Genomic DNA, 27,966 nt, shown 5'->3' with positions numbered 1-27,966 from the left:
GTACACACATATGTATGCATATATAATTTAACACATTGTTGCTATTGCTATTTTGAACAACTGTTTCCTGGTAAGTTAATTAGGAGTAAGAAAAAGAAAAGTTTTTATTTACCTTCACTTGTTCCTTCTCCAGGGTTTTTCCTTGAGGATCTGAGTTTCTGAGCTATGTAATTTTCCTTTTCCTTTTTTTATTTTTTATTTTTAAAGAACTGCTTTTAACATTTCTTTCAAAGGAGGTCCACCAGCAACACATTCTGTCAATTTTTGTTTCTATGAGGAAGTTTTTATTTCTTTTTTACTTTTGAAGGATAATTTCACAGGATACAGAATTCTAGGCTGGTGGGTTTTTTTTTTTCCCTCATTTTTTTTATTTTTTATTTTTCTTGAGATGGAGTCTCACTCTGTCACACAGGCTAGAGTGCAGTGGCATGATCTTGGCTCACTGCAATCTCCACCTCCCAACTACAAGCAATTCTTCTTCCTTAGCCTTCCGAGTGGCTGGGATTACAGGCGCCCACCACCAAGCCCAGCTAATTTTTGTATTTTTAGTAGAGACGGGCTTTCACCATGTTGGCCAGATGGTCTCGAAACTCCTGACCTCAAGTGATCTGCCTGCCTTGGCCTCCCAAAGTGCTGGGATTACAGGTGTGAGCCACCACATCCAGCCTTTTCTCATTACTTTAAATATTTCATTCCACTGTCTTCTTACTTTCTTCTTCTTCTTTCCTCCTCCTCCTCCTCCTTCTCCTCCTGCTCCTCCTCCTTCCTCCTTCCTCCTACTCCTTCCTCCTTCCTCCTCCTTCCTCTTTCTTCCTCCTTCTTATTCTTATTCTTATTCTTATTCTTATTCTGGGTTACATGTATAGAACTTGCAGTTTTGTTAATAGGTACACATGTGCCATGGGGGTTTGCTGGATACATCAACCTGTCACCTACCTTAGGTATTTTTCCTCATGTTATCCCTCCCCTAGCCCCCAACCCCCCACAGGCTCCAGTGTGTGATGTTCCCCTCCCTGTGTCCATGTGTTCTCATTGTTCAGCTCCTACTTATGAGTGAGAACATGTGATGTTTGATTTTCTGATCTTTTGATAGTTTGCTGAGAATGATGGTTTCCAGCTTCATCCATGTGCCTGCAAAGGACATGAACTCATCTTTTTTTATGGCTGCATAGTATTCCATGGTGTATATGTGCCACATTTTCTTTATCCAGTCTATCATTGATGGACATTTGGGTTGATTCCAAGTCTTTGCTCTTGTGAATAGTGCTGCAGTAAACATAGGTGTACATGTGTCTTTATTGTAGAATGATTAATAATCCTTTGCGTATATGCCCAGTAATGGGATTGCTGGATCAAATGGTATTTCTAATTCTAGATCCTTGAGGAATCGCCACCCTGTCTTCCACAATGGTTGAGCTAATTTATACTCCCACCAACAGTGTAAAAGCGTTCCTGTTTTTCCACAACCTCTCCAGCATCTCTCGTTTCCTGACTTTTTAATAATTGCCATTCTAACTGGCATGAGATGGTATCTCATTGTGGTTTTGATTTGCATTTCTCTAGTGACCTGTGATGATGAGTGTTTTTTCAAATGTCTGTTGGCTGCATAAGTGTCATCTTTTGAGAAGTGTCTGTTCATATCCTTTGCCTATTTTTTGATGGGGTTGTTTGCTTTTTTTCTTGTAAATTTGTTTAAGGTCTTTGTAGATTCTGGATATTAGTTCTTTGTCAGATGGATAGATTGCAAAAATTTTTTCCCATTCTGTAGGTTGCCTGTTTACTCTGATGATAGTTTCTTTGGCTGTGCAAAAGCTCTTTAGTTTGATTAGATCCCATTTGTCAATTTTGGCATTTGTTGCCATTGCTTTTGGAGTTTTAGACATGAAATCTTTGCCCATGCCTATGTCCTGAGTGGTGTTGCCCAGGTTTTCTTGTAGGATTTTTTTTGGTCCTAGGTCTTATGTTTAAGTCTTTGATCCATCTTGAGTTGATTTTTGCATAAGGTGTAAGGAAGGGGCCCAGTTTCAGTTTTCTACATATGGCTAGCCAGTTTTCCCAACACTATTTATTAAAAAGGGAATCTTTTCCCCATTGCTTGTGTGTGTCAGGTTTGTCAAAGATCGGATGGTGGTAGATGTGTGGTGTTACTTCTGAGGCCTCTGTTCTGTTCCATTGGTCTATATATCTGTTTTGGTACCAAAACCATGCTGTTTTGGTTTCTCTAGCCTTGTAGTAAAGTTTGAAGTCAGGTAGCCTGATGCCTCCAGCTTTGCTCTTCTTGCGCAGGATTGTCTTGGCTTTGCAGGCTCTTTTTTGGTGTCATCTGAAGTTTAAAGTAGTTTTTTCCAATTCTGTGAAGAAAGTCTGTGGTAGCTTGATGGGGATAGCATTGAATCTATAAATTACTTTGGGCAGTAAGGACATTTTCATGATATTGATTCTTCCTATTCATGAGCATGGAATGTTTTTCCATTTGTTTGTGTCTTCTCTTATTTCCTGTTATTATTGTGTGAGAGTCTTAGGTCTGTTGATAGGTCTCTAAGAACTTGCATTTTGAATCTGAGTCCTGCTGTATTGGGTACATATATATTTAGGATACTTAGCTCTTCTTGTTGAATTGATCCCTTTGCCATTATGTAATGGCCTTCTTTGTCTCTTTTGATAATTGTTGGTTTAAAGTTTGTTTTATCAGAGATGTGGGTCTCCTGAATACAGCACACCAATGGGTCTTGACTCTTTATCCAATTTGCCAGTCTGAGTCTTTTCACTGGGGCATTTAGCCCATTTACATTTAAGGTTAATATTGTTATATGTGAATTTGATCCTGTCATTATGATGCTAGTTGGTTATTTGGCCCGTTAATTGATGCAGTTTCTTCATAGCATCGTTGGTCTTTACAATTTGGCATGTTTTTGCAGTGTCTAGTATTTAGTGTTTAGTGATTCCTTCAGGAGCTCTTCTAAGGCAGGCCTGGTGGTGACAGCATCTCTCAGCATTTGCTTGTCTGTAAAGGATTTTATTTATCCTTCACTTACAAAGATTAGTTTGGCTGGATATGAAATTCTGGGTTGAAAATTCTTTTCTTTAAGGATGTTGATTGAACCCCACTCTCTTCTGGCTTGTAGGGTTTCTGCAGAGAGATCTGCTGTTATTCTGATGTGCTTCCCTTTGTGGGTAACTCAACCTTTCTCTCTGGCTGCCCTTAACATTTTTTCCTTCGTTTCAACCTTGGTAAATCTGACAATTATGTGTCTTGGGTTGATCTTTTAGAGGAGTATCTTTGTGGTGTTCTCTCTATTTCCTGAATTTGAATGTTGGCCTGCCTTGCTACGTTGGAGAAGTTCTCCTGGATATTATCCTGAAGAGTGTTTTCTAACTTGGTTCCATTCTCCCCATCACTTTCAGGTATACCAATCAAACGTGGTTTTGGTCTTTTCACATAGTCACATATTTTCTTGGAGGTTTTGTTCGTTTCTTTTCACTCTTTTTTTCTCTAATCTTGTCTTCTCACTTTATTTCATTAATTTGATCTTCATTCATTGATACCCTTTCTTCTACTTGATTGACTCAGCTATTGAAGTTATTGTGTATGCTTCATGAAGTTCTCATACTGTGGTTTTCAGCTCCATCAGGTAATTTAAGCTCTTCTCTACACTGAAATTTCTAGTTAGCCATTCGTCTAAGCTTTTTTCAGAGTTTTTAACTACCTTGCGATGGGTTAGAACATGCTCGGAGAAGTTTGTTATTACTGACCTTCTGAAGCCTACCTCTGTCAATTCATCAAACTCATTCTCTGTCCAGTTTTGTTCCCTTCGTGGCGAGGAGTTGTGTTCCTTTGGATGAGAAGAGGCATTCTGGTTTTTGGAATTTTCAGCCTTTCTGCTGTGGCTTCTCTCCATCTTTGTGGTTTTATCTACCTTTGGTCTTTGATGTTGGTGACCTACGGATGGGGTTTTGGTGTGGATGTCCTTTTTGTTGATATTGATGCTCTTCTTTTCTTTTTATTAGTTTTCCTTCTAATAGGCCTCTCAGCTGCAGGTCTGTTAGAGTTTGCTGGAGGTCCACTCCAGACCCTGTTTGCCTGGGTATCACCAGTGGAGGCTGCAGAACAGCAAATATTGCTGCCTGATCCTTCCTCTAGAAGCTTCATCCCAGAGAGGCACCCGCCTGTATGAGGTGTCTGTTGGTCCCTACTGAGAGGTGTCTTCTAGTCAGGCTACACGGGGGTCAGGGACCCATTTGAGGAGGCAGTCTGTCTGTTATCAGAGCTTGAACACCGTGCTGGGAGAACCACTGCTCTCTTCAGAGCTGTCAGACAGGGATGTTTAAGTCTGGAGAAGCTGTCTGCTGCCTTTTATTCAGATATGGTCTGTCCCCAGATGTGGAATTTAGAGAGGCAGTAGGCTTTGCTGAGCTGTGGTGGGCTCCACCCAGTTCGAGCTTCCCTGCTGCTTTGTTTACACTGTGAACACAGAACTGCCTACTTAAGAGTCAGCAGTGGCAGATGCCCCTCCCTTCACCAAGCTCCAGCGTCCCAGGTAGATCTCAGACTGCTGTGCTAGCAGCGATCAAGACTCATGGACATGGGATCTGCTGAGCCAGGCACGGGAGGGAATCGCCTGGTCTGCATGGGAAAAGTGCAGTATTTGGGCAAGAGTGTACTCCTCCAGGTACAGTCACTCATGGCTTCTCTTGGCTAGGAAAGGGAAATCCCCTGACCGCTTGCACTTCCTGGTTGAAGCGACAAGCTGCCCTGCTTTGGCTCGCCCTCCCTGGGCTGCACCCACTGTCCAACCAGTCCCAGTGAGATGTACCAGGTACCTCAGATGGAAATGTAGAAATCACCTGTCTTCTGCTTTTATCTCGCTAGGAGCTGCAGACCGAAGCTGTTCCTATTCGGCCATCTTGGAAGCGACCCCCTCTTCTTACTTTCATGGTTTCTGGGGAAAAATTCTGGGGATGTAAATCTTACCTTAGTTCTTCTATAGGTATGGTGTTTTAATCTTCTGGCTTCTTTCAGGATTTTGTCTTTATCTTAGATTTGCTGTAGTTGAATATGATTTGGTGTATCTAAGTGTAGGTATTTTGTTGGCTTTTTTTGTTTTTATCAGCATTTATCGTGCTTGGTGTTCTCTTAGCTTCCTGGATGTCTGGTTTGATATCTGACATTAATTTGGGGGAATTCTCAGTCATTATTATTTTAAGTATTTCTTCTGTTCCTTTCCTTTCCTTCTGGTACTCCCTTTTCACACGTTACACTCTTTGTAATTGTCCCACAATTCTTGAGTTTTGTGTTTTGTCCTCTTTTTTTTCCCCACTCTTTTTACTCTTTGCTTTCCAGTTTTTGAGGTTATTATTGAGATATCCTCAATCTCAGATATATATATATTTTTGGCTTTGTCATCTGCTTTATTGATTAGAGCTCTTAGCTTAGCATATTAACCAGAGTTGTTTTCAGTTCTTGATCTGATAATTCCAATGTCCTGCCATATTTGAGTCAGGTTCCGATGTTTGCTCTGTCTTTTCAAACTATGTTGTTTGCCTTTTAGTATGCCTTGTAATTTTTTCTTTGTAGCTGGACATGATGTACTGTGTAAAAGGAACTGTTTAATGTAGGGTTTTATAATGTGGTGGTAAGATGTGGAGGAAGGGAAAGTCTTCTATAGTCCTATGGTTAGATCTCAGTCTTTTAGTGAGGCTGTGCCTCTAGATTATCAGCTTCACAAATGCTTTTCAGTACGCTTACTCCCTTAGGTGGGACAGTATAGTTAGAGTAGACTAGAGTTGGGTATTTCCTGTCTTCCACATGGAAGGCTAGAACAGGCTAGAGTTAGGTATTTCTTTTCCTCCACATGGAAGGCTAAAGCTGACTGGGATTAGGTATTTCCCTACCCCCAAGTTAAAACCTCAGCAGGTTAGTCTCTGGCTAGATAGTTTTTCCTGAGGGCAAGCCTTGTTAAAAACCGAATGTTGTGGTGTATTTCAAAATGATTGTTTTTCCTCTCTCTCTGTTGGAAGTAGGGGGAGATTTTTCTGATATTCACTGTGAGAACTTGGGTCTCGCTCCTGGAGGTCAAAGTAAGAAAAAGTGCGATAGGCCCCTTCTGACTGGGTTCCCTGGAGTTTTTGACTCTCAGACTTTCTTACATTGATCCTCCAACCATTTGTCAATTACAGGTCAGGTTTTTCTTCGCTGGTACTGGTTCCCTCAACCCTTCTGCTCATGGGTTGGTAAGTTGTGATTCTCCGTATCCTTCTGTATGTCCCTCCAATTTTGGGGGCAGTGGTTTCCCTTGTGACCTCTTTTCTTTTAAGGAGCTAAGATGAGTTGTTGATTTTTTTTTCAATTTGTTCAGGTTTTTACTTATTTTGGAGTGGTGACTTCCAAGCTTCTTTCAGGTCAGATCAGAAACCAAAAGTCTCTTCTTCCCATTTTTTTTTTTAGTTACTATACAGTATTCTTTGCTGGAGGCAAATGGTATTATAAGTTTTAGTGCATCCTTGCAGAGGTAGCCTACTATTTAAACATTTTTAAACATTGAGATGAGATTACTGATTCCAAAGGCACATTCCACTAAGAAACCTTTGTTTCTGTAGTTATAATCCATTTCTCGTTATTGATGTCATAGTTATATGTTTTTCTGTCCATCTCTCAAACTACTAGCCCCTGTCAGATTTTCTTGATTTGCTGAATTTTGATAATTTTATTGGAATTTTCAAATAACTAACATATTAGTCAAGGTAGGTTAGCTTATGCTGCAATAAGAAAATAATCATCCAATTATCAGTTGCTTAAAACACAAAGATTATTATTTCTCACGTATATCAAGTTTGTACCTTTCAGGGAAAGTTGTCTTTCCTGTAAAGGCACACATTGCACTTCTGTATGAAAAAATGAGTCATCGATTACTGAGACAGCAGTAGAGAGAGGTTCACAGCCAAACAATTAAATGCATCTGTGGAAGTTTTTTGTTTGTTTGTTTGTTTGTTTTTGGAGATGGATTCTTGCTATGTCACCCAGACTGGAGTGTAGTGGCATGATCTCGGCTCACTGCAACCTCTGCCTCCTGGGTTCAAGCGATTCTTATGCCTCAGCCTCCCTAGTAGCTGGGATTACAGGCACATGCCACCATGCCTGGCTAATTTTTGTATTTTTAGTAGAGACGGGTTTCACCATGTTGGCCAGGTAGTCTCAAACTCCTGACCTCAAGTGATCCACCCGCCTTTGCCTCCCAAAGTGCTGGGATTACAGGCATGAGCCACCGCGCCCAGCCGCATCTGTGGAAGTTTATAGGTCACTTCTACTCACATTTCATTGCCCAACAAAAGTCACATGACTGTGTCTAACTTCAAGAGGGAAAAAGAAAGTAAAATTCTTCATTGAGCCCAGAAGGAGAGGGGAAAATGGATAGTGTTGTTAATGGCCTCTGTATCTTGATCTTTCTGATTACTTGCTTTGTGTTTTCTTGAAAGTGTCTTATCATCTCTTAACGCTGATTGCAGGTGCTGTTTTGGTAAGCCTGACCACCTCACCACCTACCGCCACAAAAAGAACTTCTATCTTAGAAAAGCAAGTAGTTTTGCCTTTCACATCTTTGTTAAGAATTTCAAGGTCATTATCTCTGAAATTCTGAGAATTTCACCAGTCTTCTGTCTTTGACAATTCATGTCGTAAGATTGGTGATTTTTTTTCCTATATAGTAGTTTCCCCTTATCCTCAGTGGATGTGTTCCAAGATCCCAGTGGAAGCCTGAAACCTCAGATAGTGCCAGATCCTATATATACTACATTTTTTTTCCCATACATACATACCTCTGATAAAGTTTAATTCCTAAATTAGGTGCAGTAAGAGATTAACAACAATAATTAATAAAATAAAACAATTATAACAATATGCCAGCATCACTACTCTTGTGCTTTGGGACAGTTGTTAAGTAAAATAAAGGTTACTTGAACACAAGCACTGTGATACTGTGACAGTGGATCTGATAACTGAGACTGCTTCTAAGTGACTAATGGGTGGGTAGCATAGACAGTGTGGATGTGGACACACTGGACAAAGGGATAATTCATGTCCTGGGCGGGCAGGATGGAGCAGGACAGCGTGACATTTCCTCATGCTACTAAGAATGATGTGCTATTTAAAACTTTTGAATTGTTTATTTCTGAAATTTTCCATTTACTGTTTTCAGACTGAGGTTAACTGAAACCTTGAAAAGTGAAACCCGGATAAGGGGGTAAGGCTGTACACTTTATTTAGTGTTGATAAATAGCACAGGCTGTATCACAGCTTGACACGAGATTGTATTCTGTCTTTCTCTTGGAGGCTAGATGGAATCTGTTGAAGATTGCAGTCGGTATTTAATGCAGAGAATTTGATGGAGGGGAGCGATTAAGTGTGGGCCATTTTCTTCTGTGCCTCACCTTTGTGGAGTAGACTGGCAGGCAGGCTCTTAGAGTATAGCACAGCAGATATGGCTGATGTAAGGGCAGATTGATTCTCTTTTCTCTTACCTCAAAATACCTTTGTGAAAATTCAAACGTTTCAGGTGAGGGGTGAGACTCCTTTCTAATTTCTAATGATGCTTGAATTTTTTCTTTCATATTGATATAATCATCTTGAGGGATAATGGAAAAGGGAACTAAGTCAAATGTGTATTCTTAGGTTTTCATCTGAATATTGCTTCTACTTTTAAGCTTGTTTGGATAAAGTTTGATTCCAGTATTTAACAGGAATAAAAACAGTTTCAAATCTGTTATTTTTTTGAGACATTAGGTTCCATCTCAACATGGATGTAAAATAAGATATTCAAATATATTGGATTTATGTGCTGAAGGCAACAAGTTTCCCTCCCTTTCCCTATTATTCTACACTACTCTAAGGTCCTCTAAAGGCAGCACGATGGAAATTTATAAAGTTGTTAATATGCATTTTATTGAGTAAACTGAAAATATGCATATTGGTGTTTTTCTTTGATGCATGTCATTTGTTATCATGGGCATCGTTTGTTTAATCAACAAATGTTTATTGAGATGACGTTGGGGATTATAAATATCCACAAGACAGCTCCCCCCTCCAACTCCTGGAGCTTGTTTTTTAGTCAGGTAGACAAACAGTAAACAAATAATGGATGATAAACTCTATGATGAGAAATTAAGTTTGCTTAGAGAGTGATGGTGTCCGTTATTTTAGATAGGGTATGTGGGAAGTCCTCTTTGGGGGGTAGTATTTGCAATGATCTGAATGAAGCGAGAGAGCAGCCATGCCCAGGGGAAAAGCTTTCCAGGCAGGAGGGTTAGCAACTGCACAGGCCCAATGTGGAAATAAACTAGTGTGGCTGGAATAGGGGAAAGGAAAAGTCAGAGATATTTGACCATGGACTTTTTCCCCTGTATTTTATGTAAAACTAGTGGAGGACTTTGAGCATTGGTGGAATGAATACATTTATATTCTATTTATTTTTAAATTTTAATTTTAATTTCAATTTATGTTTTGAGATGGGGTCTTGCTGTGTCTCCCAGGCTGGATTACAGTGGCAGGATCATCGCTCACTAAAGTCATGACCTCCTGGGCTCAAGCAACCCTCCTGTTTCAACCTCCCAAGTAGCTGGGATTACAGGTGTGTGCCACCATGCCCACCTAATTTTTGTTGTTATTATTATTATTATTATTTGTAGAGTTGGGGTCTTGCTATTATGCCTGGGCTGGTCTCAAACTCCTGGGCTCAAACAATCCTCCTGCCTTGGCCTCCCAAAGTATTGCGATTACAGGTGTGAGCTACCATGCCTGGCTATTTATATTTTTAAAAGATCATTCTGGTTACTATGTGGAGAAATGGGAAATGAGGAGATGCAGGAGTATCATCAGCTAAGAGTCTCCTTGAATTGTTTGGGCAGAGATAATGGTGGTTCTGTCTAGAGTGGCAGCAGTGGATTTGGAGAGAAGTGGTCTGAGTTAGGATATGGGGTATTTTGAAAATCGGGTTGACAGAACTTGTTGGTTTAGATGTGGGGGTGTGAAGGAAAGAAAGGAAGTACATGTGACTGTTAGGTTTTTGGCATTAGCAACTAAAATAAGGATAGCATTATTTAGTAAGGGGAGTTTAGTAAGGAGCAAGGCTGGAAGCAGACAAAGATTTTGGTATATTAAGAGTTAAGGCTGGGAACAGTGGCTCATGACTGTAATCCCACACTCTGGGAGGCTGAGCTGGGTGGATTGCTTGAGGCCAGGTGTTCGAGACCAGCCTGGGCAACATGGTGAGACTCTGACTCTACTGAAAATACAAAAATTAGCCAGGCATGGTGCCATATGCCTTTAGTTGCAGCTACTCAGGAGGCTAAGGTGGGAGGATCGCTTGAGCCCAGGAGGTCGAGGCTGCAGTGAGCTGTGATCACACCACTACACTCCAGCTTGGGTGACAAAGCAAGATCCTGTCTCAAAAACAAAGCAAAACAAAAAAACCAGTTAGGTTTGAGGTCCTTTAGATGTCCAGGAGGATATTTGAGTTTGCTGATGGCATGATCTCTTAGGAGAAGAGAAAAGATGTGAGATTTTTATCGCCTTGAAACTGATATTCTCAGTTTAAAAAGGTAATATTAAGTGATAATTGGTGTAAGCTGGAAGTATTTTCTACTCCACTGTCCTCAGTGAGCCATTATAATTTTCTTTTATTTTTCTCCTTTTGGCTTACTTAGTCGTATTGTGTATCATGATGATTTTTTTCTTTCACATTTCTGGTAAATGGTGATTATTAGGAAGTTGAACCAATTGTGTATAAAATATGTAAAAGACATTTAACAGGGAATGTGCTTCCCAAGGCCCATTGTTTACCACGTAAAGGAAACCACCGACTTTTTGTTACATCAGTGAAGATAACATTATTTTGTGAACACAGTACTCCTATAATTTGAGAAAGTAATATGTATTCAGTCATTAATTTCTTGGATTTTAATAAAACGTTTTAACAAATGTTAACAGAGAAAATGTAGCAATGCATGGTAGTGGGAATATTCACTTTTATTCTGAAGCAGAGGAAGGAAGTCTGTATCTTGGTAAATATAGTTACTATTCTAGTGAGCATATATTTACGGTGTAAGTAGACTATCACAACTTAGTATCTGCTTCCCATTGTTAATTCATACTTAGTAGTAAAGTCCTCAGGGGCACTACCCTTGATCTTAGCCAGAAGGCAGAGAACAATTCCTTGGGTAAAGTTTGATGAAAAACAACAAAGATTCATAGAAGACAAGGATATAATAATAGAATCTGGGCTCACTGGAGACCAAGGAATTTTATCTTCTACCCTTTACCTAACTTCCCACTCCAAAAACCAGAACAAAACCCATCAAAATGGATCTTTGGCCATAAAAAAGCCTCCCCATTTCTGAGCATCTAAGAAACGTACATGTGGGCTGGGTGTAGTGGCTCACACCTGTAATCCTAGCATTTTGGGAGGCTGAGGTGGGTGGATCACCTGAGGTCAGGAGTTCAAGACCAGCCTGGCCAACAAGGTGAAACCTCATCTCTACTAAAACACATAAATTAGCCGGGTGTGGTGGCAGGTGCTTGTAATCCCAGCTACTCAAGAGGCTGAGACAGAGAATTACTTGAACCAGTTAGGCAGGAGTTGCAGTGAGCTGTGATCATGCCATAGCACTCCAGCCTGGGTGACAGAGTGACACTCCGTCTCAAGTGTACATGTGGAGGCAAGAATCTTAGAACAGCTAGAGATAATAAGATGTTCAAGTTTTAAGCTGTGTATATCATAGACACAATTTTATTGTAAAAATGTGACCCTTCCACTAGTATAATGACCTCAACCTTTTATTTTTTTAGTTTATTTTATTTCTTATAGAGATGGGGTCTTCCTGTGTTGCCAAGCTGGTCTCAAACTCTTGGGCTCAAGTGATCCTCCTGCTTTGGCCTCCCAAAGTACTGGGCTTACAGGTGTAAGCCACCATATCCAGCCAGTCTCAACCATTAAAAAAAAAAAAAAATCTGCATATAGTGTGCACGTGTGGCACATTTCCCTTATGACATTACTTGTTTTGTACTTCCCCATTCCTGCCCCTCAACTCTCTACCTCTCTGATTCTGAGCTGGTTAGAGGATACAGTGGCCATAGGTGCTTATGTTCTAGGGAGGGAGAAAGGCAATAAGGAATTAAATAAGTATATAAAGCCAAGCATATATTAGTGATGAGTTCTATAATGAAAACAAAATGGAAATAGGATAGTGACATGGGAGGCCTGCTTGCTATTGTGTGTTCTTCTGAACCTTTTTCTCATTTGTCAGTTGGGAATGATAATCATCTACCTCCTTAGAGTTGTTTGGACTTAATTAGGTTCTGTGTGAAATGCACCTAGCAGAGTAACTGGCAACTTACCTAATTATCAAGTACATGCTATTTTCCCTTTCCCTTTCTTTCTGTAATTTGAATCTTCCAAATCTGTGGTGTAGTGCCATAGAATCTACCTTAGCTAGAGTATGTTTAAACTATGTCCCTGTGTGATTTTGGAGTTCTTACGGAAACAGTAAATAACGACATAGATGACTCTTGAGGACATCACACTTAGTGAAATAAGCCAGTTACAAAAGAACAAATATTGTATGATTTTACTTAGTCAGGCCGATAGAGACAGAAAGTAGAATGGTGACTATCAGACTGTGACAGAGAGAATGGGGTTGACCGTAATGGGTATAGAGTTGCACTTTTGTAAGATGAAAAGAGTTCTGGAGATGGATGGTGGTTATGGTTGCCCAACAGTGTGCATGTATTTAATGTACACTTTTTCATTTTAATTTATTTATTTATTTTATTTTTTGAGATGGAGTCTTGCTCTGTTGCCCAGGCCTGGAGTGAAGTGGCGTGATCTCGGCTTACTGCAACCTCCACCTCCCAGGTTCAAGCAGTTCTCCTGCCTCAGCTACTCCCTGAGTAGCTGGGAATACAGGTGCGTGCCACCACACCTGTCTAATTTTTTGTATTTTTAGTAGAGATGGGGTTTTGTCATGTTGGTCGGGCTGGTCTTGAACTTCTGACCTCCTGATCTCCCCGCCTCGGCCTCCCAAAGTGCTGGGATTACAGGTGTGAGCCACCGTGCCCAGCCTTAATGTACATTTTAAAATGGTTAAGATGGTAAATTATATGTGTTTTACTGCTTCTTGTTTTCTTTTTTTGAGACAGAGTCTCGCTTTGTCACCAGGCTGGAGTGCAGTGGCGCAATCTCGGCTCACTCCAATCTCGGCCTCCTGGGTTCAAGCAATTCTCCTGCCGCAGCCTCCTGAGTAGCTAGGATTACAGGTACACACCACCACACCCAGCTAATTTTTGTATTTTTAGTAGGGATGGGGTTTCACCATGTTGGCCAGGATGGTCTCGATCTCCTGACCTCGTGATCTGCCCACCTTGGCCTCCTGGGTGGGATTACAGGCGTGAGCCACCACACCCGGCCTTTAGTGCAATTTTTAATAAAGTAAGTGATAAAATTATTACCTTGCTCCACTCTTCCCATTTTGGTAGATATCAGTGAATCAAGTTGTTCCTGACGAAATCATGAAATAGAGGGTGGTTGTTTTTGCATCATAAATCTATGTGAGAGTTCCAAAAAATGAAAATGTTGTTAGGAATTTTTATCATCTTAACTTCCAGAGGTGTCAAACCTTAAACTGTTGATTGGTGAGCAAAGAGCATAGTGTGGCTGGAAAAGATATTTCTATTGTTTTGTTTTGTCAATTTATAGTATATTTATTGGGCACTTAATTGTCTTTAGTGAACAAGAGTAATAACATTTGTTGAGTATTATCTACCAGCAATTATTCTAAGTTTATGCTTAACAATACTTGATACTAATAATGGTTTGTCATCTTTATATAGCAGCCTTGAAGGTGTTATTCTCATATTGTAGTTGAGAAATCTGAGGCTCTGAGTGCTGAGTGACTTTCTACTTTAAAAATGATTTTAGAGGAATTTCAATACATAGAAACGAAGGGAGGGCATTCCAGATGGAATAAAGCATGCGTTAGATCTGTGTGATCTGTGTGTAGGAAGGCATGGGATATATTTGCACAGAGCAAAGAGTTCAGCCTGACTGAAGTCTGGATAACATTCGGGAGATGGGCTGGCAATTTAGTCTCTTCCATTAGAATCTTGATGAGGTTAATGAATTCCTGAACAATTTTCTGTAGGCATTGGGAGACACCATTGAATTACCAAGCCTGGGGTAATCAGAGTTATGCGCTAGGAAGCAATATCTGAGGTGCATTGGAGTAGTGAGAGAGGGGAGGCCAAAAATTGGTTAGAGTGACCACTTGGAATTCTTTTGCAGTCATTAGGAAGTAGTTGGCGTCAGAGTGCAAATGGCTGGTAGTTGAGGAGTAAGTTGAGAGGTGAGAAGGAAGAAGCACAAATGTAAGTGGAAGTGAAGTGGAAGGGAGGAGTCTATGGAGCATGAGTGTAAGTAACACTTTTTTTGTGTGTTGGGGGAGCATAATGGTCACCTGAATATGTAGGTCAGATGTAGGATTAGCTTTGAAAAGGGAGGATTCTGAGAGATACTTGAAAAAAAAAATGCCTTCACACATAGAGTCTATGAGCACAAGAAGGAGGGACTTTAGCAGTCTTGAATTTGAAGGGTTGACGTTGGGCAACCTTTTTCAGTTTAGCAGATGAAGATATCTGTAGAGAGTATGGGACTGTAGTGGGCCTGGAGACTTGAAGAGTAGACAAGTTTCAACCTCTGTAAGTGAGAATTCAAATTTAATAGGGTCAATTTTCACACTTTAGAGTGTGACGTGGAATAATAGTAGTGTACTTACGTTCGTCTTTTATACAAATAACGTATAGAGTAGAAGCTCTCTTAAACAATATTGGCTATATAATATACCTGCAGTTGGGTTGGCTGAATAGAATATTGTTTAAAATGAGAAAGAAAGATACATACCTTAAATATTTTATAAGTGTATGAATGCTTATATTTCACCAGTCTTGTGATGCATAGCCAAGACATTTTCTTTAAAATGTTTTTAAAGTGACTTCCCTTAATTAAATTACACGACCTAATGTTTAGCAACAAAACATTTTATTTTTGCACTCATTTTTGATGTAATATGCAACTAAACTATGTAATTATAGTAAATACAACAGACATAGCTGATTTTAGAATAAACACAATTTACTCTAGGATACTACTGTATTATTGGGAGAAAAATGAGGTGGTGTACCAAAGAGGACTCCCCTTTCCCCTACAAGGAAATTGAAGCTCAGAACTTGTTACTTGACTATGGTTTTAGGATTGACAATAATCTGGTTTTATCACTGAATTCAATGCTTTTCTCATTATATGGAGTTATAAGGTGAAATAGAATAATATGTCAGATATTGGTTAGTAGTTAGGAAGTTATAGACTGTAGTTTTTTAAAAGTAGCAGCTTTATTGAGATATAATTCACATGCTGTTGAAGTCACCAATTTAAAGTGTGCAATTTAAGGCTATGCGTGGTAGCTCATGCCTGAAATCCCAGTACTTTGGAAGGTGAGGGAGGAGGAACACTTGAGGCCAGGAAATAGAGACTGGTCTGGGCAACACAGCAAGACCCTGTCTCTACAAAAAATTAAAAAATTAGTCGGACATGGTGGCATGCTCCTGTACTTCTAGGTACTCTGGAGGCTGAGGCAGGAGGATTGGTTGAACACAGGAGTTTGAGGCTACAGCGAGCTATAATTGCAGCACTGCACTCCAGCCTAGGTGACAGAGTCAAACCTGTTTTCAAATAAATAAAGTGTACAATTGGAGCCTTTTTTATATTCATAGAATTGTGCAACCATTACTATAATAGACTTTTAGAACATTTTCATCACCCTCTGAAAGAAACCCTCTACCCATTAATAGTCACACCTATCTTTTGTCTCCTGGCCCTAGGCAACCACTTACCTGTTTTCTCTTTCTTAGATTTGTCTATTATGGACATTTCATATAAATGGAATCATATAATATGTGGCCTTTTGTGAGTGGCTTCTTTCAGTTAGCATAATGTTTTTAAGATTCATCCACGTCGTAGCATGTGTCAGTACTTTATTCCTTTTTGTGGCAGGGTAATATTCCATTGTGGATATACCACATTTTATTTATCCATTCATCAATTGATGACATTTAGGTTGTTTCTGCCTTTTGACCATTACAAATAATGCTACTATGAACATTTGTATGCGTATTTTTGTGTGGGTATGTTTTCATTTCTCTGGGATATATACCTGAGTGTGGAATTGCTGGTCATGTTTAACCTTTGAGGAACTTGCAGACTTTTGATTAGTGATATATGGAAGCTGCTAAAATGTTAAGATGTTGCAAGCATGGCTGTTACTAATAACCAACCATATTTCCTATTTTTCAATCTTCCAGCCTAGAACATTCCATATTCTATTTCACACACGGTGACTCACTCACTACTGCTTTGCACCAGTGTGCCCACTTGAGTGCCTGTAAAGTACAAGCTCCAGATTGAAAAAGCTTCTAGATGGATCCTTTCCAAACTTGGTGTCTTTTCTACAAACTCTGTGCCTCAACAACCATTTCTAAGTGGTAAGGACATGTATAGTTCCTCTTTTCTAGGCCTTCTGTCCTTTTTTATATATGAGTTAATACCTGCACTTTTTGTATTTTTTCTAAATCAAATATAAAAGTAGCAAAAACATCAGATTTTTTGAGACCTGAAAACATTTTTTACATATTACATTCTGTGCACAGAACATGCATGTTTATAAAGAATATAAACACATGTGAACAACTTTATGCCTGTGCACTTTATGTGCCTTATTTGTACTCTGTAGTCCCTTATTGTAAGGCTGAGATAATTTATCTTGTTACTGTCTTACCTATTTAGGGATTTTGAGCCCATTTGTTGAAGAATATCCTCCTACTTCCTGGCAATTGTAAATTATGTATACATTCATGGAGATGATAAGAGAGGTGTGCAATGCCAGCTTTTCTTTTTATAGCATAGCACTATGTGTGCCTTTTCATATTCTGACTTTTTTTTTGGAAGCATAGATGTCAGTTAGCCAACAAGTTTTCTAGACAACTCTGAGATTTACTCAGAACACATAGGGTTGGTTGGTGAGGGGAGAGTAAAATTGAGCAGAAATGGAAGACCTTTAAAAGAAAATGATTGAAATAGACTCATTTTGAGCCAGTCAACCAATGCCTACTGTTTAAGAATGAAAATATATAATGACATTTAGCATAATAAAGAAGTAAGTTACCAAATGGAAACTGTGGTATTAGATAAAGATGAAAGGCAGGTAGATAGAGTGAAAATTGGGGTACATTTTAGCTCTAGTTCTAATCATTAATTGCATAGTTTTCTTGAATGCCGGTTAATTAGCCTTGGTAGACCCAGTTTTCTCATCTGAATTGAGTGAATTAGACTAAATGATTTGTAAGGATTTTTGGTGCTTTCATAATCCCAACACTTTATGAACTATAATGAACAAATTGATAGATTTTTGTTTTTTTTTTTTGAGGTTATGCTTTCTTCCCTAACCTATCTGATAGAGACACTTTAGGTCTATTTTTGTTGAATTGTGGGGCAAGAATAAGGTCTCCACTGTCAGAACACTTTTCAGTTAATCTTTCTATTTTGAAGTTGGTGTCTTTCATTCTCTTTCTTTGCCCATTTTTATCCTTTTCTCCTACTGACCTCAAGGACTTTCCTTCATTTCACTCAGACAATCTCTTTCTGTCCACTCCTATGTCATATTAGTGGCTCTCATTATGCTTCCTTAACGTGTCTAGCATCCATTATTTTCACGTTAGCAATTTTCCAGGGTCACTACATCTTAGATCAGTGATTCTAATTCTGGGACCCTTTATAAAAACACAGATACCTTTTGAAGCTAAGTGTGATGGCTCATGCCTGTGTTCCCAGTGCTTTGGGAGGCCCAGGTGGGATGATGACCTGAGGCCAGGAGTGTTGAGACTAGTCTGGGCAACATAGCAAGACCCCATCTCTACAGAAAATTTAAAAATCAACCAAGTGTGATTGTTATACACCTTTAGTCCCAGATACTTGGGAGGCTAAGGTGGGAGGATTGCTTGAGCCCAAGAGGTTGAGGTTGCAGTAAGCTATGATTGCATCACTGCATTCCAGCCAGGGTGACAGAGCAAGACCCTGTCTCTTAAAAAGAAATACAGGCTGGGCGTGGTGGCTCATGCCTGTAATCCCAGCACTTTGGGAGGCCAAGGCAGGCTGATCATGAGGTCAGGAAATCGAGATCATCTTGGCTAACACGGTGAAACCCCCTCTCTACTAAAAATGCAAAAAATTAGCCAGGTGTGGTGTCACGTGCCTGTAGTCCCAGCTACTGGGGAGGCTAAGGCAGGAGAATTGCTTGAGCCTAGGAGGTGGAAGTTGCAGTGAACCGAAATTGTACCACTGCACTCCAGCCTGGGTGACAGAGTGAGACTCGATCTCAAAAAAAAAAAAAAAAAAAAAAAAAATAGAAATACAGATACTTTTTGAAACAAATTTGGGAGAAGGTTGTGATTCTTTGGCAGGTAGTTAAGGCCAGCATTAGTTTACCAGGACTGGAGCCTCAAAGTTCTCTTACTTCTCACTTCAATCCCTTCTTGCCTTAGACCTCATTATTACCCGGAACAGTTTCTTTTCTAAGGTCTTGGAAAGAGGATCTTCTTTTTATTTCAGGATTTTTTTTTTCTTGTGTCTGTAAAAGAAATGTTTTGTCTTATTTATTTACAAATTTTATTATGGAAAATGAGAAACATATGCAGAAATAAACGGACTGGTATAACCAATCGCTTTGTATTCAGACACAGATTCAGTAATTATCAAGTCATACCCACATTGTTTATCTATACCGCACCAACTTTTCTCCCACTCCTGTGTTATTTTAAAGCAAATTCTAGACATCATGTATCTTATTTGTAAGTATTTCAGTATGTATCCTTAAGACCCTTTAAAAAAATAATGATAAAGTTGCTATGAACACTCTTGTACATATCTTTGGGCATATCTGCGTACTTTTTTTTTCCTTGGGTATATACTCAGAAATAGAATTTGCACTTCTGTATGTTCATATTATAAAAAATCATGAAGGGAATAAAAATAATTTAAAAATGAAAAAGAATTTGCAATATTGTTTTGGACTTAGCAGCACATTCTCTGAGCAATGTTTAGTCAAATTACTATATATATTATTATCTATTACTGTATAACAAACTACCCTGAAACTTAGTGGCTTAACACAGTAACATTATTATCTCACAGTTGCTGTGAATCAGTTTCTTTGGGGTGCAGCTTAACTGGGTGCTTTTGGCTCAGAGTCCTTCGTAAAGCAGCAATCCAAGTATCTTCTGGGGCTGCATTCATCCCGTGACTCAAGTAAAAGAGGCACAAAGGAACAGCCTTCTGGGGTGCTTTCAAGCTCACTCATGTGATTATTGACAGGTCTCAGGTCCTTTCTGGCTGTTGGCCAGAGGCCAATTCCTTGACGCTTCCATAGGGCAGCTAACAACATGGGCAGCTGGTTGTTAGTTCAGAGCAAGGGAGAGAGGGCATCCAGATGGAAACCATGCTCTTTCTGTAACTTATTGTTAGAGTGAGAGCCCATCACACTTACTGCATCCTTTTAAAAAAAATTATTGTGCTAAAGTGTGCATAATGTAAACTGAACATTTTAACTATTTTAAGTGTACAATTCAGTGGCATTACATACATTTACATTGTTGTGCAATTATCACCATCATTTATCTCCAGAACTTTCTCATCTTCACAAAATGAAACTCTATACCCATTAAATAACTCCCCATCGTCTTCTTTGCCCAGCCCCTGACAGCCACCATTCTACTTTCCCAAGAGTTTGACCCCTCTAGGTACCTCATAAGTGGAATCATGCAGTTACAGTATTTATCCTTTTGTGACTGGCTTTTTTCACCCAGGATAATGTCTTCAAGGTCATTCACGTTATAGTATGTGTCAGAATTTCATTCTTTTTTTTTTTTTTTTTTTGAGACGTAGTCTCACTCTGTTGCCCAGGCTGGAGTGCAGTGACGCGATCTCCGCTCACTGCAAGCTCTGCCACCTCCCGGGTTAACGCCATTCTCCTGCCTCAGCCTCCCTAGAAGCTGGGACTACAGGCGCCCGCCACCACGCCTGGCTAATTTTTTTGTATTTTCAGTAGAGACAGGGTTTCACCGTGTTCGCCAGGATGGTCTCGATCTCCTGACCTCGTGATCCACCTGCCTCGGCCTCCCAAAGTGCTGGGATTACAGGCATGAGCCACCGTCATTCTTTTTTAAGACTGATAATATTCCATTGTATTTACATGCCACATTTTGTTTATCCATCCATCCACTGATAGTTGAGTTCTTTCCACATTTTGGCTGTTGTGAATAATGATGCTAGGAACAAGGTATTCAGTTGAATTCTGTTCCTAGAATCAAGCCTTTCAATTCAGTCTACACTAAAAGGGAGGTGAGGCCATGTGGCTCAGGCGCAGTGGCTCATGCCTGTAATTCCAGCAGTTTGGGAGATTGAGGCAGGTCCCTGAGGTCAGGAGTTTGAGACCAGCCTGTCCAACATGGTGAAACCCTGTCTCTACTAAAAATACAAAAATTAGCCAGGAGTGGTGGCGGGTGCCTGTAGTTCCAGCTACTCAGGAAGCTGAGGCAGGAGAATCGCTTGAACCCAGGAGGTAGAGGTTGCAGGGAGCTGAGATCACACCACCGCTTTCCAGCCTGGGCGACAGAGTGACACTGTGTCAAAAAAAAAAAAAAAAAAAAAAAAAGGTGGGGGTGAATAGTGAATACTTACAGGTATGAATACCAGAAAGTATGATCATAGGGGCTGCTCTCAGAGCTACCATACTGTTTAAGTTAGTCTTAATAATTGTTCTCTGTATAGTTATGCCACCAACTGGATATACAATTAAGTTCATTATCTTTCATATTTAATAACTGTTCTAAAATGTAATTTTGTTTTATAATCATGTATAATAGTTTTATGGTTCCAAAGTCAAATTCTGTTTTCTCCTCCATGTAAGTAATCATATTCTAGAAACTTTGTTTTTTTTTTTTTGAGAAAAATATAAGCAAGCTACATATTCATATTTCTCCTTATATAAATGATAGGATACTGTATACTTTTTTTTTTTACTTGATATATTCTGGGGATCACTCCTTATCTTTTTATAGCTATATAATAACCCATTGGGTGAATGTGCCATAGTTTATTTAACCAGTTCCGAATTGATGGGGACTTGGATTGCTTATAATCTTTTGCTAATATAAATGGTATAATATAAATGCATAATCTTGCAGATATACAAATCTTTTTATATCTTGCCATTGTATGTTTGGGACAAGTTCTTAGAAGTGGAATTGCCGGGCCAAAGGGTAAATGAGTATGCAGTGTTTGTTTGTTTGTTTGTTTTAAGACAGTCTCACTGTCACCCAGGCTGGAGTGCGATGGCATGATCTCAGCTCACTGCAATTTCCACCTCCCAGGTTCAAGCAATTCTTGTTCCTCAGCCACCCGAGTAGCTGGGATGACAGGTGTGCACTACCATGCCTGGCTAATTTTTTTTTTTTTCTTTTGGAGACGGAGTCTCCCTCTTGTCGCCCAGGCTGGAGTGTAGTGGCTCAATCTTGGCTCACTGCAAGCTCCACCTCCCGGGTTCAAGCGATTCTTCTGCCTCAGCCTCCTGAGTAGCTGGGATTACAGGTGCCTGCCACAATAATTTTTTTTTTTGGTACTTTTAGTAGAGACTACTAATTTTTGTACTTTTAGTAGAGACTGGGTTTTGCCATGTTGGCCAGGCTGGTCTGGAACTCCTGACCTCAGGTGATCTGCCCACCTCAGCCTCCCAAAGTGCTAGAATTAAAGATCTGAGCCACTGCACCTGGCCTATTTTTTGTATTTTTTAGTAGAGACAGGGTTTTGCCGTGTTGGCCAGTCTGGTGTGGAACTCCTGGCCTCAGGGATCTACCTGCCTCAGCCTCCCAATGTGTTGGGATTACAGACGTGAGCTACCATGCCCGGCCTTGTGTTTTTTGGGTATTGCTAGATTTATCCTCATAAGAAATTGTACCTCTTTGTGTTCCCATCAGTAATGTATGAGAGTGCCTATTTTTTCATACATAACCTTGTCAGCAGAATATGTTGTCAAATTTTGAGGGTTTTGTCAAATGGAATTTCATTGTAGTGTTAATTTCCCCCTCTTTATGGGTGATATTGAATATCTTTTTATATGGCTAAGAGGCATTTGCATTTCTTTTTATTTTTCCAATTGTCCATATTTTTAGCCCTCTTTTCTGTTTGTTGGTATTTTTTATTTTATAAGCTCTTTACACATTAGAAATATCAATCATTTGTCTCTGTTTTCTTTTTCCTAACAGTTAAACAGAGGTATTCCGTATTCTGCTTTCAACTGGCTTCATTTTTTCCTCATTCTTTTTCATTAATGTTACGTTTATTCTTCTGGGTAAGTGATTGTTTGACTCCACTTGTACATGCGAGACCTATTTCATTATTTCTTCAAGTTCAACATGCTTTAGATAGAATGTGACTTTATCCACAAACCTGTGTTCCCTTTATCAAGTAATGGTATTGCCATTTTTCCAGATGAAAAATTGAAGTGACCTTTTTGACTTTATTTATTATTTATTCGTTATTTATTCAACAAGTATTTGTTGAGTACCTATCAGGTTTCAAGTACGGGCTAGGAATTAGGTGGCAAATAGTATAATCCTAGCTCTCAGGGAATAGTCTAAGAGGGGAGTAGGTGTTCCACAAATACACAAACCATGTCTAAATATGTGGTTAAGAATTCCAAGAGAGAATGTAAAAGTGGGGACACATTATTACATTGGAGAGGTTGTGAGTTGCCTCTTTGAGAAAATGACACTTAAGCTAAGATTTGAAGGACGTTTAGGATTAGCTTGGTGGAAAAAAGTCAGTGTGGCAGTTTCCTGACATAGGAAACAGTGTGTAGAAGGATCCTGAGGCAGAAACGAAGTTGGACTTGTAGGAAATGAAAAGACCAGTTTAGCTGGCATGCAGGGAGAAGGGGTGGAGGGGCCTGAGATATCCGATTGCTTTGTAAAGCGATCACTCTGACTGTGGCAGGGGTAATCCATTGGAGGGGGTCATGTAGAAGTCAGTCAGGAGCTGGTTAGCAGACCGTTGTAGTAATTGTGAAAGGTAATGATGCCTATTTGTTCAGTTATAAAATTCTTTCAGTTCTAATTCAGGAGTTTGTTCATTCCCTCTCTTGACTACTGGGATAGATTTTAAAAAATTGGTCCCATACTGTCTTAGTCCCTGTTCCCCATCCAGTCTGCTTCAGAAGACAATTTTTAGAGTCAACAGTCTGTTCATATCACTTCCTTTCTCAAAAACTTATGGTGGTTCTATGATTGTGGAAGAACGAGGTCCCACCTGTTATTGAAGCTTTTATCATTTTCTTTAGGTTTCAAGATCTGCTCTCCTGAGACAACTTTCTTTGGGCAGCCAAGATGGGTACTTTTCTGCCTCTTTTCTTAGCTCATCTCCGATCTTCCATCATGACATCTGTACCTCTCTTCCCCACCAACCCCCACTATTCCCTGATCCTTCTTAAATCCCAAGATTAATTTTTTTAACTCAATATATACTCAATTTTCTTTTGCCATGTCAATTCTAAGATTTATCATAGTTTATGTTGAGAAATATTTGTGTATTTATTTGGAGTGCAAAGAAATTATATATATATGTATATTTGAGACATCACCCTGCCACCCAGGCTGGAGTGCAATGGTACAATCTTGGCTCACTGCAACCTCCGCCTCTCGGGTTCAAGCGATTCTCTTGCCTCAGCCTCCTGAGTAGCTGGGATTACAGACATGCGCCACCATGCTTGGTTAATTTTTGTATTTCTAGTAGAGACAGGGTTTCAGCATGTTGGCCAGGCTGGTCTCAAACTCCTGACCTCAGGTGATCCGCCTGCCTCACCCTCCCAAAGTGCTGGAATTACAGGCATGAGCCACTATGCCCGGCCTATTTTTTATTTTTAAAACTGATAGGAACCCAGTAGATATATGTTGAATTGTATGAGATTAGGGAGCATTCCATGTGGTGGATCAGTCATTCAAATTTCTTATAAAAGAAGGAAGTCTCAAGTATAATTTTATAAATATTTTGAATAGAACTTTTGGGAGTAACCTCATTTAGAAACAGAAAAATGTTATTTGCTGTTTGAAGCAGCTTTTATAGTTCAGTGCACATCAAATAATGCTTATATTGTCTACATTGAGTTGACAAAAATGTGTTTATATGGCGATATTAGAGTTCTTATGACTTACTGGGGGTAATGGCATATTTAGGGCATTAAATATTTGATTGCCAGGTATCAGAAAATGGTCAATAAAATAATGTATATGTAGGTATTTGAATGCACCTCTGCTTTTATCTGAGATACCTTTGAACTCATTGTCCCCTTAGCTGACTTCTTAGTGTGTATCTGTCTAGAGTAAATGTAATAGTCTGCCTATTGACAAGGATTAGTTTACTTGATTCTCATATTTGATTTTGTTAATAGATCAGTGCCAGCCAGCGTGTTTCTTTTGTAAAGAGAAGAGTACTAATATTATTATTTACTGCCTACAACTTGCAAAATGATTTCATGTACTCTCTTTTTTAAAATCCTTACAGGTTTCCTTCTGTCTCTCTCTTACTCAGTTTTTCCTTCTCTCCCTTCTTTCTTCCTCTCCTTTTCTTCCTATAAATGAGGTTAAGTGACTTTGTCTGGGTAACTATGGCTTAGTATTGTGTAACTATACTACATACATTGTGTTGCCTTCTGATATGAAATATTTTCTCTGAAATTACATTGGAAATGGGGTTTTTACAGATTTGTTGTAGATATGACTTTACAGATATTAATCTAACTTTTAGTTTCTTTGGATCACCTCTTGAATTAAATAGTTGTTTTTGTCTCCTAATACATATTGATGCAATAAAAGGGTTGGGCGGTTATAATAATTTTTCCTATACTGAATTTTTGTTATCTGAAATATAGTAGAAACTAAACCTTTTAAACCCATTTAAAAGTCAATTTTCTAAAGTCACATTTAACAGTTTTGGTGTTGCAATGTTAACTAATGAAAACTATTTCGGTTGTATTATTTTAAGGTAGAAGTATCTTAATGGAAATTTTAAATGAGCTTGCTTAAGATTAAGCACCTTGAGTCTAGTTTCTGGAATGTGATTTTAAGTTTTTTTTAAAAATTACTTTGAAACAGTAACTAGGGCAAGTACTTACAGGTAAGAGTGAAATTATTTGGTACAATAAGCTTCAATTATAATGCATTTAGTTTGGAGTGATGAAAGTTTTTTTTTTTTTTTTTTTACTTTAATTTTTTTGAGACAGGGTCTTGCTCTGTCACCCAGGCTGAAGTGCAGTGGTGCAATCATAGCTCACTGTAGCCTTGACCTTCTGGGCTGAAGCAATCCTCCCACCTCAGCCTCCCAAGTAACTGGGACTACAAACACACACTACCACGCCTGGCTAATATTTTAATTTTTTTTAGAGATGGGGTCTCACTATGTTGCCCAGGCTGGTCTTGAACTCCTGGGCTCAAGTGATCCTCCCACCTCAGCCTCCCCAAGTACTGGGATTACAGGCCTGAGCCACTATGTCTAGCTGAAAGTTATTATTTTTAAAACTGAGAATCTATAAAAGCGAAAATATTCATTGTAGCTCATGGTTTGACAGGTCTATGAAAAGCTTAAAATATAAAATTGTCAGAAGTAAAATATTGCATTTCACATAGGATTTATGTAACTAGTAGTGAAGGTGAAAAAAACCTGATAAGGTGGGAGAAATGACCCAATGTCTCACTTTGCCCTCCCTGTGTCTTATTTCCCCTCTCATTTTAAGTTCTACATGAGTATTACAGCTTCAAATATAATCATGGCATTAATTCAGAAGCCTGATATATTAAAAAAATCTTTTATTTTTCTGTAATAACTGCATTTGTACTGTATTAGAACTTTCTACCACACTCTCCTTCTGAGACAGTACAGAGCTAGCTGGGTGAGTCACACCACGCCACAAATTCCTTAAGGTGGTAGGTGGTGTCTTATTCATTATTCGTGTCCCTCACTGCCTCGTGCAGTGCTTGATAGGCAGTCGGACTCTGTTCCTTTATTATACTATACCTGGTGTTAGGTTTCTAGAGCACTTAAATTTTTTTTTTTTTTGCCTTTTTGCTTTACTCTAATAAATCTTCTAGTTAGCATTAATATCTAGCCTAAATATGATTTAAATGTATGTTAAAATTCTTAAGAAGAGTAGCAAATCTAGATTGGGAACTGGATCCATAGACAATATTCAAAAGATACAATTCAGATGACCCTGAACACCACTAAACTGATCCAGGGACCAAATACTCTCTCAAAATAGAAGAGGAAAAAGGAAAAGAGGCATGTAGGGATCCAGGAGAAGAAGGACGATTTATGTGGAGTGGAGGGAATTTTCATTTTAAACCACAGGTAGGGCTGTTGATCCTTGTTTACTTTGTCAGATTTTCCCTATAATAGAGAAACTGCTGAGTCAGAATTGTGCATCTGATTGAATTAGCACCTTGTTTAAATCGTTAACATCCATCTTTGAGAAGCATATATTTTAGATAAAAGATTTAAAAATCTTGGCCGAAACAAAGGATGGTCTCTTTCCTTTATGAACGTGTTCATTGAACTTTAAATAGTAAGATATTTACAGAAGAGAATTGAATTTAGTCTTCAAGTAAGTATCTCTGTGATTTGTTGGTCACAGTCTGATTTCTTCCCCACCCCCCACCATTTTTTTACTTGTGGTAAGACAAATTCTTATCTTTTCATGAAATACTTAAAGCAAATTATGTGTTAATTATGTTTATCCTTTTTGAGAGTTCTCTAGCTTTTTCGGTTCTGAGGTTCAGAATCAATATAAGAACATATTGAAATCATAATTGCATTTTATTTTCCAAACAACCATTGGAAGTAATTGCATTTTAATTTGAGAATTTTATCTCAAATAACTCCATATAACAGCTTATACTTTAAAATATAATCCAGAGGTACAGTATTTTTCAGTTCATTTATTAGCTTTGTCAGTTTCCACATCTGTAAAGTTGCACATTTATTGAAATTATGGGCTGGTTTGGGTTAAAATGAAGTAACATGTGAAGCATCTAACTTAGTTGGTCACGCATAGTAGGCCCTCAGTAATTAGTTGTTGCTGCTTTTATTATGGGTATTTAATTAACTTGGATTTCTAGAGCACCATTTGTTAGGGTGCAGTGAACCAATTCTGAATTCTACCCTCCTATATTTGTTCCTTGTTTAGACTAAACCACTGTGGAGAATAAAGCCTATTTGTGGCGTGGGGTGGGGGTGGTGCCTACTGACTTTTGTATGCATGTTTTTTCAGAGTTACGGGATGTGTACTGGAATGTGAAGGATTCAGCTTTTTGGTGGCATGTTCTATATGGTCATCCATAGTGACCAAACTGATTTGGAATGTTGTTTTGTTACTGAGTTGGAAATGTTTTATTTTCTCTACAGAGGATGTTGATCTGAATAAACTGCTTATTATGCTTTATACATTTCTAGAGCGAGATGAACTGTCAATCAGTGTAAATCTCACCCAGCACAGTATTTTCTTTCACAAACATGGGGAGGAGGCAATACCAAGATAACCACTTTTTGGACAGAACCAAGAGCTGCTGTGTAACTTAGAGGGTGTGTGATAGCATCCAACTTTGGAGCCTGTCATGTCACTTTGGGAAATTGTGGCATGGAGGCTTACAGGAAAAAAAATCTTGTTTATTAACACCTGAATATGTTACTTATATAGCTTTTTTACAAGTCATCAGCTAGCTAGCTTCTCAAAGAGAGGCAAGAACCCATTTGCATAAAGATTGTGGCTATA

At 39.0% G+C, this 27,966-nt stretch overlaps 1 protein-coding gene across 14 annotated transcripts in view; it reads left to right on the top strand.

Moving 5' to 3' along the window:
* The window catches only part of FRYL (FRY like transcription coactivator), a 285,578-nt gene that overhangs the window by 41,397 nt on the left and 216,215 nt on the right, over window positions 1-27,966 (top strand). For 3 of the 14 annotated variants that reach the window (XM_031664442.1, XM_031664439.1, XM_031664444.1), the window contains exon 2: window positions 16,400-16,579. The exons of 3 other annotated variants lie outside the window; for them this stretch is intronic. The gene's annotated coding sequence lies outside the window, so the exon portion shown is untranslated. Of the gene's footprint in view, window positions 1-13,250; window positions 13,304-16,168; window positions 16,580-22,411; window positions 22,498-23,484; window positions 23,535-27,966 lie in introns of those variants that run through there. 8 more of the 14 variants (XM_031664434.1, XM_031664431.1, XM_031664430.1 and 5 more) reach the window with 5 other exon arrangements.

This window comes from Papio anubis, chromosome 3 (assembly GCF_008728515.1).
Source record: "Papio anubis isolate 15944 chromosome 3, Panubis1.0, whole genome shotgun sequence".
In the NCBI taxonomy this organism is placed as follows: Eukaryota; Metazoa; Chordata; class Mammalia; order Primates; family Cercopithecidae; genus Papio; species Papio anubis.
Note: the sequence above shows the minus strand (reverse complement) of the source record. Positions and strands in the feature narration are given on the sequence as shown.